This window comes from Pleurodeles waltl, chromosome 7, assembly GCF_031143425.1.
Source record: "Pleurodeles waltl isolate 20211129_DDA chromosome 7, aPleWal1.hap1.20221129, whole genome shotgun sequence".
Lineage (NCBI taxonomy): Eukaryota > Metazoa > Chordata > Amphibia > Caudata > Salamandridae > Pleurodeles > Pleurodeles waltl.
The window spans coordinates 887,410,622-887,429,965 of NC_090446.1; positions in this window are offsets into that span (position 1 = coordinate 887,410,622).

Genomic DNA, 19,344 nt, shown 5'->3' on the forward strand with positions numbered 1-19,344 from the left:
TATGTGAAGTGACAGGTTTAGAGTTCCGAAACACTGTGGAGAGTGTGCAATGAGTGTTCCCTGACCAACCTTGTGATTATTGGACATGGTTAGCTGAGGTGTCATGACAGGCATCACCAAGTAAATCAAATAATCAGATGTGCTTGTTGTGTGGTCATATGTGCTAACATGACAGCAGGAGATGTTGATGCATGTTGTTTGCCGGTTTCTCATCATACGTGTGCCCTTTCTGTATCTTCACATACATCTGTGGCCACACCTGACCTTGTTGTAGTGTTGTACTGAAGCCAGCTAATGATACTTTATGGCCCTAAGCTCTGCATACTGACAACCAGTAGGGATTGGCTATGGGATACATGAAGTATTGTGTTGCATCTAACCTTTTGTACATGGTATTTTGTCTAGTCTGCCTGCAGAGAAAGTTACCTTTCAATTGCCACTTTCTGTAAATATTGCCACCTGGACTGTAACTGTGTAGCTTTTGCACTGCAAGTGTGAGATGTAGCCACACTTTGCATCCATAAACAGCATGTGAAGGTTGAAAATCATGGCTCACTTCTGAGGTTCCTCTACTTCAGCCTATGCCCAGTGTATACAATTGTCATGGCATTGGTGGCATGGGGGAGCGCTGTGACAGATGTCACACATAACATACTACTCTAGTACCTGGTCAGAACAGGGGTTAAGTTGGTGGTTGTGATGGGTAGCCTTGTGGGGAGTGTTAGCAACAATGTCCCCCTATCCACTGTCTGCTATGATCCATAGGTGGACAGGATGGTCAAGACAGGCTGTCATTAGCTTGTTGGACTGACTTGTACTCAACTCTGCCTGTTCTTGTGTGGGACTTGTAGACATGATTTTCTTTCTTGTCTTTGGTATCCATGCAGGTCAACACCCATCAGAAGAAGGGGATTTGGCATGCCATTGCCAAGAAGGTGCGGGCCCTGGGGGTCCACATTTGGAAGAACGCCCACTGTTGGAAGAGGTGGGGGGACCTGAGACCTTGGGCCCAGAAGATTGCAGAGATACGGCTGGGACTGTCATCCCAACGAGGACGGGGTGCCCATTGGACCATGACCACCCCCAGTTGCCTGCATTTTGGCAGTGGTCTACCTAGAGTTGGATGGGCATTTGAGGGTAGCACAGCAGCCACAAGGGGCTACGTATAGACCTAACTAATGTTTGCCCCTTTACCAGGTGATTGAGTGAGGGACAGAATGCTGGCTCTGACAATGTGGGAAGTATCATGTGTCACAGATCTTCTGTGCTCACATTAGTTTACATGGGTTATGTACTGGCAACATGTGTGCACATTCATTTTGTTTTGAGAAATCGTACTCAACTATGGGGACCCCTCAGTCCTATAGCAGAGAATGGAGCATGAATGACTGTGTTTTCTGTTTCAGTAATCTGCTTCACTGGGTTCTTGCTCTCTGTTCCCTTCTATGTATCAGGGCGTATGTCAATGTGTGATTTTAAGTCAGACAGGGGCAAGTCATCTCCAGTGTTTGTTGGTTTCTGATATGTCACAGCATTATGTGATGCAGTGGTGTCCATCAGCCATGTTGCATGGCATACATACCTAGCATCTTCATACCTGTTGCAAAGTAATAACGCTTGGTAAATGAGGAATGTATACTGGCATGTGTGATGTCCCATCAGAGTTGGCAATATGCATGTTGGATACCAATGTGCATATGCTATATTTCCACTGGGTCACATATGTTGGCATCAGATGTAAGTATATGATTGTCATGTTGATGTCCTGATAGCAGAAATGTGGCGCATACTTTGTAGGTATGATAAATAACATAACATGTGTATTTGTAAAGCGCACATAACCCGCAGTTATCTAGGTGCTGAATAACAGATGTTTATTGTTACCCAACTCAATGGTACTCATTTTATTGACCTCAGAATTTTGGATGAACGGCTGAGTGAACCCACTGGGATTTGAACCTGTGACCATGAGGTAAAACACAGGTTTGTAAAGTGGATGCCTTAGTCCACTAAACCACCAGACCCTACTATAAATAGGAAATGGTTGTCCACTCATAGGTATGGCCCAGACAGTACTGTGATAACATCACATGTACAGTATTCTGAAAACAAAAATCATGCCTCACTATTGGAATTTATCATGTGTACCTTCTGTAGCTATGAAGGATATGACACATGAGGCCTAAGTGTTTGGAAACTTCATGTTTCGCAATAGACTTACTTGGTGCAGTTGTGGTAGTTCATAAAGCCTTGTGTGTAGGTTGGTAAGTGTGACCTGACTGTTGGCTCGCATCATGGTTGGTGTACCAGTTATGTTAGCATCCCTTATGCTTTGCCTCTGGGAATCCTCCACAGACAGATGAAATGCTTTCCATGTCTGATGTGTAGGTAGTGAAGTTGTACAGTAGTCTACTTGATACAAACACAAAATGGTAAACTTCTATATGTGTGTGGGAAATTGGTGTGAGCTTATTTGGTCCTCACATGACAAGTAATGTTGGTCTTCTGGAGACATTAATCCTAGATATTTTTTTACCTGAGTCTATTGTCACTCCTTGCTACATCACAATTGGTGCATGTGTGTGTGACATGTGTACTACCTTCTTGACTAACATTTGGCAGGTGTGACATATTGATGTGTCATATGACGGTATGTGCCAATAGTGATGTGGTTGAATCTATATCACTTGGTGAAGGCATGGCTCGTTTATACCAGGACTGCCTGCCTTTACTTGGCAACATATGTTATTGCCTGGTACATGACATCAGGGTAAGGTATTTGTGTGGTAAAGATTGTGTCTGTGCAATTGGCAAGCTACCTTACACTGGGAATCCATTGCTTTTCGACTGCTTGACTATGTTTTCTGATTATGGCACCTGTATTGGGTGGAATTGTCATCTAGTCATGGTATGGCCAGTGTGATTGGCCAACTTAATTCCTGGTAGTGTAGTTTTCTGTTAGCTTGCTTTGCTGGTGTGTTACAGTTGTAAATTTGAGGGGCACATATTGTATAATGTTGTTACATGATGTTGGCACTTTGCTGGTAGTTCCTGTGGGGGGTCGGTTAACATGATGGTATGTGATGTCTTACTTATTTGTGATCATGTGTATGTTGTGACCCTACTTCACTATCTATTTTCACCATCAGCAATGGCAGGTCAAGGAGACGGGGCACATCCGAGGGGGAATCTTCTGGCCATGGGACCTCCAGTCATGACAGCACAGACACCGAGGGACCCAGTGGCCCGGAGGGTGAGGGGAGTGCCACTGGGGAGACCCGATCTGCAACATCTTCATCTGAGTCCTCCTCAAGTGGCTGACCCATTGGGGACCACTTCAATATCATCTCTGTCTGCCACCCCTGGTTCTGTCACCACCCTCCCAGTAGCTCCCCACCCAGTTGGCAGTGACAGCTCATCTAAGAGGGTTAGCTTCTCCTTTGTCACAGGCACCTCTGCCTCAGCCCAAGTTCCCCCCTGCTGCCCTCAGTGAGGAGGCTACTGACCTCCTGAGGTCTATCTCTGTGGGTCAGACGGCCATCGTGAATGCCATCCAGGGACTGGCAAGTCTTTCTCTTCTCATTCCAATCCCCCCTTTCCTGACCCAGTAAAAGCACACAAACAGACTGGCATGCATCCAACTCAACAGACAAGGGAAGCACACACAAACAAAAGCACCACAAGACACAACACTGCCATGCACACAAACAACATCCACCTGCAGACACAGGAACAGTCACAACTTGCCCTGATATCCCCAGCACACCCAGCATCGCAGACACAACACCTGGCACACCTGAAGACACCACACTAACATTTACTTATCAAGCCACCACACCTATCCTACATGCAGACACCACCCCTCCAGACCCTTTGACATCCACCCCAGTCACCACACCCGCAGACACCACAACCACTGACACACCTACATGTAGCACATCCACCATACCTGCAGTAACTGCCCCAACAGACAGCCACCCACCACAGCATCCCCAGCCCCTCCACCCCCTTCAGCCCAAGACACAAAAGCGCCCTCACTCACCCATCCAACAAACAGCCACCACACACAAGCATACCTCCCATAAGCACGCTCCCATGAAATCCACTCCTACACATCAGACAACCACTCCCTCTACCTCCAAATCCCAACCCCCTCCTGATGACCATCCCTGTGTGGCCAACAACGTTTTTATTTGACCTTGACCTTTGCCCTGTCCCCCCCATCCTGGACTCAGAAGGACCCCACGAGCTCACAGGATGTACCTTCCACCTGAATGGCCTCCCTTCTACAAGTAGCCACCCATCTCAAAAAGAAACCACCCCTCCCAAGAAGACCACCCTTCCCACGCCCAACCCCCCAAATCCAATACCCCACCCCCGGATAATCGCTGAGGTGCCTGCCTGTCCCCTTGATCTGTTGAGGTTACATGGCAGTGGGGGCACCATTTTGTGCCTTTGTTACTAAAATTGTATACATTTGGACTGACCAATGACCCTGGGCATTCATATATTTTGCACAAGCAATTTATTAAAGCCAACCAGTTGTTGTTGTTTTGGATACATCTTTGTCCTGCATTTCCTTTCCTAGGTTCGAGTTGTTACTGACAGAAATTGGTTATGTGCCAGTATTTTGTTGTGTGTGCTGCATGCTGCTTCATATATTGTTTTAGCAGTATGTTAGGTTGTGTATAGTGCTCTTGTCCCCCAGGGGTAGGTTGTGTGTTGTGTGATATGTATGTGTATGTAGCTGACATGTTGGTGTCATGGTATTGTGTTGTATTTGTAGTGATATGTGTTTGCTGTAGTAATGTGCGATGTGGTCCTGTGTGGTGTACGCCTTGTCCCCTGATGTGGGCGTTGTGTACATGTGGTGTGTATTGTGGAGTTTTTTCAGTGCAGACATACATGGAGTGTGTTGATTTGTGCAAGTGTGCTTTGCTTTTGTGTGCATGTGACTATTTAGGTGTGTGTAACTCAGAGCTGGCTGGTATCTTGTATGGGCATGGAGTAGTGAATGCTGTGTAGCCTTGTCCTTTAGCCATATGTGTGACATTTGCATTACATTTGTTGTTGATATTGCTTGTCCATGAGATCTGAATGAGGCCTGTTTGTGTGGACATGTTTTTGTTGGGCCTTGTTCAACTTGAAAGGTGTCCCAGTATGGCCTCCTTCCATATATGGTTTTGCTGCTCCCATCGCTGCTGTGCTGGTCTTGTTGTGATCTGTTCGATGTGCTGTGTGATGTGTATGTGTCAATCGCTGGGTTGTATGATGGTTTTACTGCATGTGTTCCATTGCATATGGATGTACATGTGTATTTTATGTGTGTCTGGTCCCTGGCAAGTGTTGGGTATGAGTGTGTGACATGTTATTGTATTTGTGCAGTTGTAGTGTTCTTGTTACTAGTTTGCATGTTGTATAGGAATCTGTGACTCTGGGTTTGTGCTGTATTGCCGTGCGTAAATGTGTGGTATTGACATGTGGTGTGCGTGCTGGCTGAAGTGTGCATGATGTGTAAGTGTGGGTGTCCTTGACGCAACATGCGAGTGTGTGTGTCACTATGCTGTTACATGTGAGTGCAGCCCGTCGCATCACCATCCCTATGGTATGTTATGTAACTGTACAAAGTTATACATTTTACATATGTAACAGGTGATTGTGTGTACTTATGGTTGTTTTTGTCCTCGTCTTCGATGATTCTGTTATCTTTCGGCCTGCAGGAGCAGCGGGATGACATCTAGTTCTGGTTCCATGGTGGCTCCGGACATGTGTGGCTTCCTGGAGGTGAGTGTCTCCTTTTATACTGTTTATTTCTGCCCGGTGCTCCATGGTGGTTGGACTGCTGTAGTCACATTGGTGGTGTGCTACCTCCTAGTAAGTCAAACGGAAAGATGGTCTCCATCTGACTGTTTGTGCCTCCAGATGACAGCTGCAGTTTGTACTGCCTGGCGGTGCCGAAGGACCTGTTGTGCCTGAAAACCCAGATATGCCCCAGGAAAAAACTTCTGAGTTGATCATTTGCCTTTACAGGGACCAATGCTTGCTTGTTTACCAAGAACAATACTTGTTTGCAGAGATCAATGCCTGTTGGAACTAATGCTTGTTAGAGACCAATGGTTGTTTGGGAACACGTGTTGCACAAGCCTCGGGCATCCCTATGACTCATACTGGGTGTGGTTCCCTATGACTCAGACTGGGTGTGACTGGATGCAGCAGCCATTTAAACCACACCCGACCTCAGTGAATCGGTTGGTGTAAAGGTCACCAACTGCACAGATGGAATCTCTGCTCCTCCTCTTTGATCTTCATGTTCTGTTCTGCTCATGGCGGTCGAGGGTCTGCCAAACTCCTAATGAGGCCCATAAAGTATTGCACTACTTGAGCTACATATATATGCAACTTCCCAGCATGGTGACATTGTCACGATTTAAAGTCTCTCCTCCATAAGCTATGATATCATCTCTTCTTAACTTCTAGCAACAACCCGCTGGCTGCCTCCGAACTGCTGTTTAGTACTTCCCAGGTTAAGTACCAGGTCTCAGGTTAATGCACACTAACCTTTAGGAGTCACTACAGGCCAGTCTATCATCTGCATGCTTCTGCCATTGGATTCTTTCTCTAATTCTTGGTTTTCTAAACTATTGCCCATGGGCTAGAGACTGTCTCCTGAATAAGCCTATGCCTCCAGTTTTAGAATTGACTGTTATCGTGTTTTCTGACATACCTTGGGAGTGTTTATTGCTCCAACTTTAAACTAACAGTTATTGGCCCTCATTCTAAACCTGGTGGTCGGCGATAAAGTGGCACTAATACTGCCAACAGGATGGTGGTAAATACCGCCAAATTATGACCATGGCGGAAAGATCTCTGTTAGACAGCCACTTTACCACACCGACCGCCATGGCAGAAACAACAGCCACCACGGCGGTAGCCGCCTACAGCTAGTCGGAAACACTGTTCCGCCCACCGTATTATGACAACCCAATCCGCCACCTTTTCTTGGGTGGTACCAGCGACATCAAAAGCCTGGCGGAAACCGACCTCAGAAGGGAAAGGACTCACCATTGGAGACATAGGGAAGAACCACGCCGTCATAGAGCCCGAGCTGCAAATATTTCTGATTATATTTTACATCCTGCTCCACCACGAACACCAACGACGGCGAAGATGACCTCAGTGAGTACAGCCGCCTAGCACACAGTGGAGGGGGGGAGGAAAAAGAGAGTGACACACATATGCTCAACAACCCAACCCCAACACCATACACACAATTAGATGCAGAACGAAAACATGTTTACCCTGTACCCCTCAGGAATAATGCAAGGACAACACGAATAGATGGAAGTGAGTGTAATAAATACAGTAAAATTACAAAACATCCAATGTAAAGGTATATACATATGTAAAATTCAAGGGACACTGCCCAGTCCTCAATGTGCGTGGGCCACAGGGCCACACGACAAAGTCCAAGGCCCCAATTGTCTCCTGCAACAACACAGAGAGAACATTGCAGGCGCATCAGTTCAAAAATAGGCAGGCACTTCAGGGGGATTGGGAATGGGGGGAACCTCAGCCGGCAGATGGAACAACACCACTGGTCCTGGAAGGGGTAACATGCCGATTGCTCTGGCCTGGGGATTGCAAGGCCACAGTCTTTCTAGTGGGTGACTTGCCCACTGGCTCTGGAGGTGGCATCGTGCTCTGTGACACAAAACAAAAAGGGGGGGAGACAAAGGATACACTGGGTCAATGGCTGCACAAACACCACCGTTGGCGTACACAGCACACTCACACACAGAGAACAGGCCTACGCACTATGCAATGCACTACCAGTAACAATGCTAGTCACAAGGGTATGAGAAGGGACACATACCACCAACTGCAGCATACCGGGATCCACACAGCCCTGCACAGTAGTGTATGCCTACAAGCTAGGTAGGAGGAATATCACATCAAAACCCTGCCCAACATGGGACCTACTCTGCAATGTCTTGTCTGGACTAGAGGCACCCAGACACACACTCCAGCCAGATACCACCCCACCAGGCGTAAGTTGTAATGATGGGCACTGTACTCACCCCCTTGTGGCTGCTGTGATGCCCTCAAGTGCCCATCCAGCTCCGGACGGGCCACCGAAGTATGAGGGCCATCAGGGGGTTCAGGGTTCACCGGCACCCCTTCCTTGTTGGGAGGCCATCCCCAGCTGGGCCTCTGCCATCTTCCGTGCCCAGTGTCTCAGGTCCTCTCACCCTTTCCGACAGTGGATGCTCCATCTGCTGTAGACCCCCAGGGTCCGCACGTCCTTGACGATGGCACGCCATATACCCTTCTTTTGATGGGCTCTGACTTGCAGAAGAAATACACACAGGGAAAGGTATTATTCAGACCGTCCTGCCTGTTACACTCATGGCCAACCATACCCCATCCCATCCCTATTTGCACAGACATGGCCCAGCACACACGCTGCACAATGCCTTGGGGACATCCACCAAACACCCCCACACAAGGCCTTCACACACACCACTCCATGCATTCATGCCCCATGCATCATGCTCACAGTGTACTCACCTGTTGGTCTGGAGGCCCATACAGCAGTCTGTACTGGGTTAGGACCCCATTCACCAGTCTCGCCAACTCTGCTGAGGTTAAGGCAGTGGCCCTTTCTCCAGTCACACGGGCCATGATAGGTTCCAGACACAGGTCACAGAAGCACATAGAGTGTTGGTCCTCTCCTGTTGAAGGTGAGGTAGCAAGTGAGTGAACAAATAGAAAATGGCTGTGACGTTTGCGACGATGCATACCGTCACCACCGGCGTACATCACCATTGGCCACTGTACCCCACAGGGCCCAATGTTAACCAACGAGGAGTTGCACGGCGGTTTTCAACTGCCTTCTGCAAAGGCACACAACATCAGCGGAATAACCTCATTTCCACCTGTCACTCCATACAGGACAAGCAGATGCCATTTGAGGGGAGGGGCAGGCCATGGATCCTAACTGCATCACAGTACACAAATGCACCATTTGTACATCTCCAACAAAATACTGCTACAATCACAACATGCATTGAACTGTAGTATTTGTAGTGCATACTGTCACCGCCAGGGTACATCACCATTGGCCACTGTACCCCATAGGGCCCAATATTCTCCAATGAGGCGTTGCACGGCAGTTCCCAACATCAGCGGAATTACCTCACTTCCACCTATCCCTCCACACAGGAGAGGTGGATGCCATTTCAGGGGGGATGGGGGGGAGTGCAGGTCCTGGATTATAACTGCATCACATTTCACAATTGGACATCCAGGACAAATGCCACTTATACATTTCAAAATAACATCATGCATTGTACTGTTGTGGCAACAATGTACAGTTTGCGACTGGCTCCTCACTCATTTGCCCCATAGATTGCTACTGCTGTGGATGAATAGGAGATGGAGACATACCCAAGTGTACAGACCCCTGGTAGACTTGGCAACAATGGAGGACTGGCACATTATCCTCACCTACAGACTTGACAGGGCCACAATCACGGAGCTGTGTGCCCAACTGGAGCCTGACCTGAAATGGCCGTGTGGCTGCAGTGGGCCCTGTGGACAGTGAAGATGAGAAGGCAGAGGATGAGGACAACAGAACTGCAGTGATTCGTCAATACTTCCAATGACACACAGGTAAGACAGTGTAACATCACATTTCATTGTCATTTTTTTTGTTTCACATTGTCACTGGCAGGCCGTGATTTCCCACTTCTATGCCCACTCACTGTACCCTTTGGGAACTCTTTTTGCAGATGTTGGTGCCCCACTATCACTCCTGGTGTGTTAATTGCAGCCAACTACAGGTCTATCCTATGTGAACATTACTGTACAGTTGATTTGCAATGTTTGAACCTTGTGAAACGAATACATACTTATATCATTTCACATTCTCCATACTTGTATTTTTTCAAAGTGTGTTTATTGAAGTGCTAAGAAGAAGAGGGGGAAGTGCAATAGGATGGGGTAATGATGGAGGAAAGTCCAAGGTATAGTTCCAGTCTACTTGTAGCACAGATGCATTGTCCAAGGGTACATAGGAAGGGGAGCAATGGCAGTTCACGGTGGACAGGGTGACAGGGTGGGACACAAGGGTGACAATCAGGAGAGTCTCATTTCCTGGAGGGGGGGGGATTTGGCAATAGTCTCTGGCTTCTGCATGGATCGCAGGGAATGTTTGCAGGGTGGTTCTCCTTCTGCAGGGGAAGGGGTGCTTGTGGCCTGTTGGGCCTCCTGTCCACTAGCGGCAGAGGAGGTGGAAGGCAGTTCAGATGTCTGGCTAGTGGCAGGGGCCCGCTGTTTTGAGGCTGCCTCCCTCATAATGTTGGCCATGTCTGCCAGCACCCCTGCAATGGAGACCAGGGTGGTGTTAATGGCCTGCAAGTTCTCCCAGATCACCTGATACTGTCCTTCGTGCAGCCGCCTTTCTCCTGCATGTTGGCCAGGATCTGGCCCAGCGTATCCTGGGAATGTTGGTAGGCACCCAGGATCTCAGTGAGTGCCTCCTGGAGAGTCGGTTCTCTGGGCCTGTCCTCCCCCAGTGCACAACTCTCCTCCCAGTGTCCCTGGTGTCCTGTGCCTCTGTCCCCTGAACCGTGTGCCCACTGCCACTGAACCCAAGTCCCTTATTTTCTTGGGTGCAAGGTGTGGCCTGGGGTCCCTGTAGTGGTGGACACACTGCTGATTGATGTATCCTGGGGATAGAGGCATGCGTACGCTGGGTGGGTGCTGTGGTGGTGTTTCCTGAGGGGGAAGGCTCTGTGGTGGTGTGTGACTGTGGCTGGGTAACCGACTGCCCATAGGTCCCTGATGGGCCAGGTTGGTCTTCCAGATCCAGGTGACCAGATTTGCTGTTATCAGTGTGGGCCTCTTCTGTGGGGGGGAATGGATAGTGCTGACACCTCTTCGCCGCTGACATTGGCTGGGATACCTGTGGGGATATAAGTACAGAGTTATTGTTTCTGTGTGTGACATATTGTGCATGGGTGGGTTGCCCTATTTGGTTGTATTTGCCCTGGCAGCTTTCACTTGTGTATGTTGTGTATGGTGGGATTGTTAGTTCTCTATGGTGTGTATGCTTCAGTGATGAGTGTCCATGCAGATCTGTGAGTGGTGTCCATGCATTGGTATGGCATACAGGCCTTGGCATTGGGATGAGTGATATGTGATGGTGGGGTGTGTGGGAAGTGGCAGAGTGATGGGAGTGATGGTGGGGGTATGTGATGGCATGCAGGTAGGGGGGTAGTAGTAGTAGAGAGTTGACTTACCAGAGTCCAGTCCTCCTCCTACTCCGGCCAGGCTGTCAGGATGCATGATTGCCAAGACTTGCTCCTCCCATGTTGTTAGTTGAGGGGGAGGAGGTGGGGGTCTACCGCCAGTCCTCTGTACAGCGAGTTGGTATCTTTCTGCAATGGAATGTACCTTCCCCTGTAGGTCGTTCCACCTCTTCCTGATATCATCCCTTGTTCTAGGATGCTGTCCCACGGCGTTGACCCTGTCCACGATCCTCCGCTATAGCTCCATCTTCCTAGCAATGGATATCTGCTGCACCTGTGCTCCAAATAACTGAGGCTCTACCCTGATGATTTCCTCAACCACGACCCTTAGCTCCTCCTCAGAGAATCGGAGGTGTCTTTGTGGTGCCATGGGTGTTGTGTGAGTAGTGTGGGTGAGGTTGTGTAGGGTGATGTGTTGGGTTGTGTGTTGTAAGGTGCGTGGGTGGTGTATAGGTGTGACTAATGTGTGGCTCTGGTCTTGTCTGTGGTCGTGGTATCTATCTCGTGGCAATTGTTTGTATTCATAAAGGGTTGTGGGTAATGTGGGTGTGTGTTTTATAGTGGTGTGGGTGTGTGTGTGTTGTGTGTGTATGTGTGTCAGGTGTGTGTAGTTTGAATTGTCCAATGTGGTATTGTTTTGTATGGGTGTGTGTACTTTGAGCACAGCAGTATGTACCGCCAATGGTTTACTGCCATTAAGTGTCTGCTGTGGTGATTCGTGGGTCATTATGTGATGTGCGTAGTTCTGTTGGCGTAACGGTGTGGGTTTGGATATGCCAGTTTATTAGTGACCTTTGGTGTGGCGGACTTGTGTCTGTGGCTGAATAGTGACGGATTGGTGTGTGTGTGTCTTAATATGGTGAACGGATATCTGCCGCCACGGCTGTGTGTTGGCGGCAATCATCGTGGTGGTAAGTGGGATTTAACGCCAATGTCATTATGACATTGGCGGTAAATGCCGCTTACCGCCGTGCAGAAGACCGCCAACACACCGCTACGGTGGCGGAATTCCGCTACAGCTATCACGACCCACAGCTTGGAATCCGCCATAATACAGACACCCACACAAGCCCGCCACACCAAACGTCAGTGATAAACTGGCAAAAACAAAACCTCCACCGTCACGCCAACAGGAATACGCCCACACTATCACGACCCACGAATCCACGCAGCGGTCTTTCAACTGTGGTATTCCATTGGCGGTACACACCGCCGCGCTCAAAATTAACACACATTTACAAAACACAACCACATTGGACAATTCGAAATACACACACCTGATACACATACACACACCACTCCCACACACCCAATCCAATATAAATCACACACACCCACATCACCCACAAACCCTTACCACCAAAAATTCCGAAAGAAGGCCAGAGAGAGACACCACCAGAAACAACACTAGCATCCACAGACACACAACATCATCACTCACACAACATCCACGCACCTCAAACAACACACAACAACACATCCCCTCACACATCACAACACACACCACCTCACACATCACCCACACCACATCATGGCACCACAACTACACCCCAGGTTCTCTGAGGAGGAGCTCAGGGTCATGGTGGAGGAAGTCGTTCGGGTAGAGCCACAGTTATTCGGATCACAGGTGCAGCACACCTCGATTGCTAGGAAGATGGAGCTATTGTGCAGAATCGTCGACAGGGTCAACGAAGTGGGACAGCATCCAAGAACACGGGATGACATCAGGATGAGGTGGAACGACCTATGGGGGAAGGTGCGTTCCGTGGTCTCAAGACACCAGATTGCAGCACAGAGGACTGGCGGTGGACCCCCACCTCCTCCCCCACAACTAACAACATGGGAGGAGCAAGTCTTGCTAATGCTGCATCCTAATGGCCTCGCAGGAGTAGCAGGAGGAATGGACTCTGGTAAGTCAACTCTTAACTATTATGTCCCCCACCCTACCTGCATGCAATCACATACCCCCACCCTCACCCTCACCCCCATCACTCCAACACCTCACATATGTCCCACTATCACAACCCACCCATCCCAACACCAAGCCCTGCATGCAACACCAAAGCAGGGACACCCATCACCAAAGCAAGTCCACTACAGATACCCACACAGACCCCAAACTAAACATCACACAAGGATCTAGACAAGAATGCAAGCACTGGGTTACAGGGTCACTCACCCATTGCACACAATGGCACACACAGATGCAATAATCATGCCTTTACACCCCTGCAGGACCCCTACCCAACGTCACCAGACAGGAGGTTCCAGACATATCCAGTCCCCCCACAGAAGAGGCCCACAGTGATGACAGCATCTCTGCACAACTGGATCAAGATGACCAGCCCGGCCCATCTGGGACCTCAGGACAGTCGGTTCCCCTAACACTAGCACAAGCCACCACAGAACTGCCCCCTCAGGAAACACCAGCACAGCACCCACCCAGCGGGCCCATCCCTCTGTTCCCAGGACACGTCAAGCAGTAGTGTGTCCACCACTACAGGGAACCCAGGCAAACCCACCACCCCAAGAAAATCAGGGACCTGGGGGCAGTGGCAGTGGGCACTCGGTTCAAGGGACAAAGGAACAGGAAAACAGGGGAACTGGGAGGACAGCTGTGCGATAGGGGGAGGACAGGCCCAGGGAACCCACTCTCCACGAGGCCCTCTACAACATCATGGGAGCGTACCATCATTCCCAGGAGACAATGGCAACGGTACTGGCCAACTTTCAGGAGACCCAGCGGCTGCAGGAGGAACACTATCTGGGGATCAGAGAGGAACTGAAGTCCATTAACACCACCCTGGTCACCATTGTAGGGGTGCTGAAGGACCTTGTCAACACCAGGAGGGACACTGTGGCACAACAAGGGTCCCCTGACATTAGCCTGGATGATGAACAGTCCACCACCTCCGCCGGTGCTAGTGGACAGGAGGCACCGCCACAGGACCACGACACCAGCACCTCACCCCCTGCAGATGTAGAGCCACCCCGCAAACCATCCCTGAGATCCAGGAACATGACAGAGAACATTGCCAAGACCCCCGCCAGGAAATGAGACCCCTGAATGTCACACTTCTGTCACACTGTGTCACCCTGTCCATCCTTCAACTGCCCTTGCTCCACTTCCTATGCCCCTTTGGACAATGCACCTGTGAAACAAATAGACTGAACTCTGCCATGGACATTCCTCCACAATCATCCCTGCCCATTTTACAACCCCCTCCACTTATTTGCACAGAAATAAACACACATCAATCACAAAACAATCTGGAGTCAGCCTGTGCTTTCACTAATGTGTAATTGCAATAACTATGGAATATAGCAATGTCAATTTAATTGTCAACATACCGATGAAACACGGCTGTAGGTCTTGAGGAAATATAGTAGGGGCACAAAGTGGGACCCACATCTGTTAAATGGAAAGTCAAAGTGACAAGTCAGGGTCCATACACTGGGTGAAAATGACAGACTTCTGATAGCTCAAACAGTAGTATGAGATGTGTGAGGCAGTGACATCTTCTTACCTGTGTCTCACTGGAAGTATTGCTGGATAACGTGTCTGTTGTCGATATCCTCTTCTTCTGCCTCCTCTTCTTCACTGTCCACAGGCTCCACAGCTGCCACAAGACCTCCAGCTGGACCATCCTCCTGCAGAAAAGGCAGCTGTTGTCGCAAAGCCAGGTTGTGCAACATACAGCATGCCAGGATGATCTGGCACACCTTCTTCGTGTGAGTAGTATAGGGAGCCACCTGTCATATGGAGGCACCGGAACCTGGCCTTCAGGAGGCTGAAGGTCCGATCGATCACCCTTCTTGTTCGCCCATGTGCCTCATTGTAGCGTTCCTCTGCCCTTGTCCTGGGATTTCTCACTGGGGTCAGTAGCCATGACAGGTTGGGGTACCCAGAGTCACCTGCAAATTTTGAGGGACAGCTGTTAGACACACACTAACCTGTAGGGACAACCCCATACCCAGACGCCTATTCACACTGTATAGGATCCTTGTCCTCACCTATTAGCCACACATGGTGCCTCTGGAGTTGCCCCATCACATAAGGGATGCTGCTATTCCTCAGAATGTAAGCGTCATGCACTGAGCCAGGAAACCTGGCATTCACATGGGAGATGTACTGGTCGGCCAAACACACCATCTGCACATTCATCGAATGATAGCTTTTCCGGTTTCTGTACACCTGTTCACTCCTGCATGGGGGTACCAAGGCCACATGTGTCCCATAAATGGAACCTATGATGTTGGGGATATGTCCCAGGGCACAGAAGTCACCATTCACTGTAGGCAAATCCTACACCTGAGGGAAAACGATGTAGCTGCGCATGTGTTTCAGCAGGGCAGACAACACTCTGGACAGCACGTTAGAGAACATTGGCTGGGACATCCCTGATGCAATGGCCACTGTTGTTTGAAAAGACCCACTTGCCAGGAAATGGAGTACTGACAGGACCTGCACTAGAGGGGGTATCCCTGTGGGATGGCGGATAGCTGACATCAGGTCTGGCTCCAACTGGGCACACAGTTCATGGATTGATGCACGATCAAGTCTGTAGGTGACTATTACGTGTCTCTCTTCCATTGTCGACAGGTCCACCAGCGGTCTGTACACTGAAGGATGCCGCCATCTCATCACCTGCCCCAGCGGACGTGCCCTATGGAGGAGAACAGCGAGCAGAGAGTCAGCCTACACTGAGGTATCACAAAATGTCATTTGCACACACTTATTAATTCGCAATATGCCTGTTACTGTGTGTGTGCAAGGCCTAGATAGGTGTGACGCAGTTATTATTAATGCCATGTGGCCCCCTGAAATGGCGGCTGCCTGACCTGTAAGGTGGGACAAGGGGATATGAGGTAACTGTGCTGACGTTCTACACCGTCGCGGTAGGCGGTCGAAGACCGCAGCGCAATCCTGCATTGGTTAACATTGGACCCTATAGGTCCGAGGAGCCAATGACGATGTACGCCTGCGGTGACGGTATGCACTGCTGCGGATGTGACCGTCATTTTCTGTCTGTTCCCTCACTTGATACCTGACCTTCAAAAGGAGAGGACCTACACTGCAAGTGGTGCTGTGACCTCAGTCTGGAAGCAACGATGGCTCATGTGTCTGGTTAAAGGGCCCCTGCCTTCACTTAGGAGGAGTTGGAGAAATTAGTGGATGGGGTCCTCCCCCAGTAAAGACAACTGTACGGTCCTCCAGACAAACAGGTGAGTACACTGTGAGCATGCTGCATGGGCAATGCCTGTTTGGAGTGGTGTGGATGGAAGATACATGGGGGGGACTGAGGCCTGCATGAGCGGACGGTGAATGTATGTGCATCAGGGCAAGGGTGGGAACGTGGGCCAATGTGTATGGCGGTCCAGATGGGTAAAGACCTTCCTTTTCCCATGTACTATTCCTCTAGGTCAGCGCCCACCAGAAGAAGGATATTTGGCGTGCCATCGCCAAGGACGTCCCGACCCTGGTGGTCCACCACAGACGGAGCACCCACTTCCGGAAAAGATGGGAGGACATTCGCCGCTGGAGCAAGAAGACGGCGGAGGCCCAGCTGGGGATGGCCTCCCAACGTGGGAGGGGTGCCCGTCGCACCATGACCCCCCTGATGTTCCGAATCCTGGCGGTGGAATATCTGGAGTTGGATGGGCGCTTGAGGGCATCACAGCAGACACAAGGGGGTGAGTACAGTCACATTCATCTGACTCTGCGCACATTACGAGGTGTCTGGGTGGGGGAGGTGGGCAGTGGGTTCCCCTAGGCCAGGGCGAGCTTGGTAGGCAAGGTCCCTTTAGAGGCATGTTCAGTGGAACCCCAACCCCACTAGTGGTTAGTGCCATCTACACCCAGTCAGGCTCCTGTGACTTCCATGTGTGCAGCAATCTGGCTTAGGCCTTGTACCCCATGGGCACGTGAATAATCTAGGAACTATAAGTGCATGGCGTAGTGCAGAGGGCTGCTGTGTCTGTAGTGTCTGCCAACAATAGTGGTGTTGCATGCACTGAACATGTCTTTCTTCTGTCTTTCCCCCACCCTTTTTGTGGTCTCCCTGTTCTTGTGTGCAATAGCATCATCAGGCGGAGGAGCAGTGGCACCGGAGCTGCATCCCACTTGGCCCTGGAGGGCGAAACAACAGAGTCAGAAGCCACCAGTGGGACAGAGGGGGGGGGAACTCCACAGCTGGGACACGAGGTGACAGCAGTGACAGCAACTCTTCCTCTGATGAGAGCTCCCTTGCGGTGGCGGGCCCCTCTGTGCACCCCGCATCAACAGGTACAGCTGCCACCCCCCTACTAGCAGTGCCCTCCCAGCAGCCCCTCAGCGTGTGTCCCATGCCCGCTAACCCAGGAGGGTGGGCATTTCCTTCGCCCCAGGAACCTCAGGCCCTGCCCCAGTCAGCCCTGCTGCCCTCAGTGAGGAGGCTATTGACCTCCTGAGATCCCTCACTATTGGGCAGTCTACCATTCTGAATGCCATCCAGGGTGTTGAGAGGCATTTGCAACAAACAAATGCATACCTGCGGGGCATTCATTCTGGCCAGGCAGCCCAACAGAGAGCATTTCAGGATCTGGCCTCAGCACTGATGGCAGCCATTGCCCCTGTGTCCAGCCTCCTCCCTCCAACTTCCTCCACCCAGACCCAATCCCCTGTACCTCAGCCTATCCCAAGCACACCATCAGACCAGCATGCACACACCTCAACACACAAAAGTGGCTCAGGCAAACATAAGCACCACACATCCCACCGGCACTCACACAAGCATCATACCCATGCAGACATACCAACATCCACTGCCTTCACTGTGTCCCTCTCCTCCACGCCTCCCTCCTCCCTCCCAGTCTCGTCTCCAATCACACCTGCATGCACTACATCTTCAGCCACTACCTCCATCGCCAACACGCCCATCACCACACACCGCTCACGTGCATTCACCACCCCCACTACCATTCACACATCCCCTGTGTCCTCTCCCAGTGTGTCAGTGAGCCCTCCTCCCAAAGTACACAAACGCAGGCACACACCCACCCAACAGCCATCCACCTCACAACAGCCTCCAGCCCATGCACCTTCACCCAAATTCAGCAGACGTACACCTCCTACAACCACTACCTCTTCCTCCACTCCCAAACCCCCTCCATCTACCCGTCCCAGTGTGTCTAAAAAACGTTGCCTGCCTAATATTGACCTCTTCCCTACACCTCCCCCCAGTCCGTCCCCTAGGGCCAGGCTTTCCAGGTCCCAACCCAGCACCACAGCCACCACATCCCCAGGCACAGTGGTGCCAGCAACTGCGGGCTATTGGAGTGCACCAACCATCAGGGCTGCCAGTGTGCCACGGAGCGAGAGCAAGGACATTCCGCCACCTACCAAGCTAAAAAAGTTGCCCACATCCCAGAGGGAGAAGGAGAAAACACCTGCCACCAAGGGGTCAGGGAAAATGAAAGGGGATAATGGCAAGACAGCTGCGCCATCATCAAAGGTGGGGAAGGGCCGGAAACTGAAGGGCAGGTCAGGAGAGGGCATGTTGGCACCGACTGAGGGACCAGTGTCACACCTTCTTTACACGTCGACACCAACCTGTGCGGCGGAGAAGACCGCCACCTGCACTGCCGCCAGCACCGCTGCCACAGAGCACGCCACCAGCACAACTGCCACAGAGCCCGCCACCAGCACCGCTGCCACAGAGCCTGCTGCCAGCACCGCTGCCACAGAGCCCGCAACCAGCACCGCCGCCACAGAGCCCGCAACCAGCACCACCGCCATAGAGCCCGCAACCAGCACCGCCGCCACAGAGCCCACTGCCAACACCGCTGCCACGGAGCCTGCCGCCAACACCGCTGCCACAGAGCCCGCTGCAAGCATCACTGCCACAGAGCCCACCGCAAGCACCGCCGCGACTGACACCGCCAGCGGCCCCGTGACATCCTGAGCAGGTGGCACCACCGCAGACATGGCTGTCATCCCCAGTGGTCAGTCGTCCGAGGCTGGTGGTGAGCTCCAGGAGCCTGGGCAGCTTCC